The sequence below is a fragment of the Aplysia californica genome, unplaced genomic scaffold (genome assembly GCF_000002075.1).
Source record: "Aplysia californica isolate F4 #8 unplaced genomic scaffold, AplCal3.0 scaffold00466, whole genome shotgun sequence".
In the NCBI taxonomy this organism is placed as follows: Eukaryota; Metazoa; Mollusca; class Gastropoda; order Aplysiida; family Aplysiidae; genus Aplysia; species Aplysia californica.
The window spans coordinates 512566-515929 of record NW_004797736.1 but is presented as its reverse complement, the minus strand read 5'-3'; the positions used below and the strand labels follow the sequence as shown (position 1 = coordinate 515929).

General features: G+C 44.9%; 1 protein-coding gene across 1 annotated transcript in view; it reads left to right on the top strand.

The window, feature by feature from the left end:
- The first annotated feature begins 603 nt into the window (after nt 1–603).
- The window catches only part of LOC101855669 (immune-associated nucleotide-binding protein 9), a 12263-nt gene continuing 9502 nt past the window's right edge, over nt 604–3364 (top strand). The window contains exon 1 of the mRNA XM_005105352.2: nt 604–752. The gene's annotated coding sequence lies outside the window, so the exon portion shown is untranslated. The remainder of the gene's footprint in view (nt 753–3364) is intronic.

The window sequence follows — 3364 nt, the reverse complement described above, 5'->3', positions numbered from 1 at the left end:
AAGTGGGTTCGCAATCTTAAGATTGCCGCGCAGTTAAATACAACGTACAGTTAAAACAACCTGGCGCCGATCGCTAAATTGTGCGAAACACATGTACGTTGTACGTGTTCACCGAGTTTAAATTTGCTTAAATGGTGGATCGCACGCAGACTACGACGTTTTCAACTCCTAAATAACTTTATTGCTTTGAAAGGCCCTTTCATTAAACCCCTTTCATGCACACGTGCATAGTGTATTAGGCGATGCTTTAGATTCTATAGGTGTTTTACGTCCTGTTAAAGACGGTCCTTAAAACTTTACGTTTCCATTTCATCCAGATCTAGGTAGGCCTATGAATAAATCCTGCCTGGAGCGACGTGTAGGCCCTACCGTAGTTTTGTTAGGCCCTAATGCTTTTTCCGAGGAAAATAATTTTGGCTCACGAGTGCTGGGGAAATCATGTTGTAGCGAAATACGACACATCTCTGGCCCATCCTACGGGGTTAACGGAATCGCGATCTTTTCGGGCTGTGGTGATGCTTGGCTAGGTTGAAGCGCCGAATAAATCGGAAATTCCCAGGATGACGTTTCCGTGAATGGAAAATCCTATATATAGCGCAGTCGCTTGCCACACTAGCCACACGCTGTTTTCTCCGGACAGTCAGCACCATCATATTGATCAGCACCTCGCCTACCGACCAAAGCAGCTGCACGCTCGCTCTACAGATTCTTAATCTTGAAAACTTATTTCTTCTGATCCAGAACCTTTCAAGGTGAGATTTTTGTTTTTGTTTTTTGTAAAATTAGTGGTTTTGCGGATGCTTTTTGGTTCGTTATTTTTATTACCGGTATCTTTTTGACGTTTTCAATATAGTGCGATCAAAAACTCGTGGGGCAACCACAGAATCTTAGATCAAGACAGGCATGCGCATTCGTTGACAGAACCGGCGAGTGAAGCGCGCTGTCGCGTGCTGAGCTACCAGCCACATTTGGACACCGGCCACGCGCTGTTCATGCAGTGCTAGACGCCTGCCACCATTTTTCGTTGAAGGTGTTGTAGGCCCTACTTAATATTTGCGACTGCGAGTGTGTTAAATCATCAAATTACGGTCGTCTGGATTTCGTATACATTATGAGCAGACGAAGTCATACTTTATCACAATGTTTAATAACTGTGTTTAGCGGTTTTACCACAGAAATGCTCGAGGCCGAATTTTTTTGTGAAGCACCGTGTTTGTTTGTATTGTGTGCAGTGGCGGTGGGTAGTGAAAGGTTCACGGGCCTGCGCAAGCCTCAAGTCCCGTCCGCAGCAACAGGCCCCACAATGCACACAGTACTGATTTGCGCTAGGCCTAGAGATTTGCCCCAGGACAAGCTCGAAACCTGACCTGCTGACTTGTACTGTCTCGATACACCGAGCGAGCGGCACGCCGCGGTACAGCTCGATGGCGTAGGACAGCTCGATGGCGACAAGACACCTCGATGACTTGTGTTCAAACAGCAAGCACTGCTCGCTGTGTGAACTTTGAACCGTGGAGGAAGGGAGAGGCTGGGCTTGTTTTGGTGCAAGGCGTAGAGAGCTGAAGTCATTTTTAACTTCCCGCCGTTGATCAGCTAAGCGAATGGATAAGTGAGAGGGAGCGTGGTATTGTAGTAACAGAGACCTAGGTTTCTGGTAGTAATAAGAATAAGTTGACTTAGATTACCCTAAAATGAAAAACTCCAGGGGTCGTTGTGATTGGCTTTTGTATCGTATGTATGTAACCTATTTTGTAGATGTGTTACACTCACAGTGACATAATACAGAACATTTAGGAGACGGGCTAGGCCTACTTCAACCCAATGTCAGGGCCAACCTGGGCTGAGAGGGAACAGCGCCCCAGCAGAAAGACGGAGGTTCTCAGTAAAAATTTCTTCCCATACGGGAATCGAACTGAGGTCTTTTGCGTGCGACGATGAAGCGCTTGGCTCGTGCACATTAAAAATAAACAGGCCATAACATCATAAGAATAGCCGATCCAATATTAATTTTTAAGTGCATTGAATAGAGCTTTTTGTTTTTTACAACCGAACTATGAAAAAAACCCCGAACCGATCTTGCACTTTTGGTGCAAACCTCTCAACGCAAATAACCAGAGAATCTTCTGTAATATGTACTGAGCCCACTGCCACGAGAGTTCGCGACGTCACGACAAAGTACAGCAGGACTGTCCGCGAGTCACAACTCACCGGAAGTTCCCTCCGGTAGCAAGCGGGAGGCAAATCAAATCACAAGTCTGCTCGCAAGCCTCTAGCGCAAGACGTCCGCTGCTTTGCAAGCCCTCGATTAACCGAGCAGAATCCAGCCCTAACTTTTGGTCTTCGTAGCTTCGCGCGGTATAAAAATAAGAGTCAAGTGTAGCTCCTTTCGGAAAGATTAAAGAATACCGGACCACTCGTACATGTATTATTGCGAGAGAATGGGGGGCTGTGAAAGGGATTGGGGGGTTGGGGGGGGGGTGTGTCTAAGCTAGGCCTACCAGTGTAAGAGAGATTAAAAACTGGGGAAAATCATGAATTCCTAAGGTTGATGAGACATAGGCAAAAGTTGTCCTAATCTGCTGGTCCGGTAGGCCTATTCTTCAATCGTCCTCCTTTTTTTTGTTTCTTCGCTCTGTTTCCAGCCCAGATCGAGCATATTTTATGAATAGGTTAGGCTAATTCATTGTGCTGGTATTTATTCAATGTGTTTTTCAAGAAAAGTAAAGATCTAGGCTCAGAAACAAAAATCTGCACAGTAATACAGAATAATAAGTTGCAGATCAAAGTCGAAGCGTTGAAATTAAGTAAAAAGAGGAAAGCATCTAAATTACTAAGATTGAGAATGTGAACAAGTCTAGATCTAGAAGTCTAGATCTAAGTCTAGTGCTTTGTATATGTCTACTGGTGTGTTGTGCGGTGCAGCTAACATTTTTGTAAGTGCTTGTTTGATGGGTTGTGTGTACGCGCGTGAGAAGAAGATATGCTCTTCTGTTTCTTGAATATTTTTCTTACATGTTCTGCAGGGTATCATTTTGTTGATCCGTTTACTATGTCCTTGGGGGCTCTCGTGGCCTAGAGTGCATTTAATAAGGAGGTTTTTAAATGATTCCGAAAAGTCGATAGGAGCATAATTATCTTCTTCCCCTGGGTATTTGTTCGTATAAAGCTGTTGCTTTTTGGAGGACGAGAGCCTTGTTTGTGGTTTTTGTGTTGTGAGTGGTCTTGTTTAGTTCACCGTGTTGTCTCAGTGTGGCTAGTGCGTTTTTGTGAAATGTTGGTAGCCTAGACTTTAACTTTAACTTTTTTCTTCCGCTTGTACCCTGGGGTGTCGCGGGGAGACACAGGTGTCTGTCTGCAGCAAGTC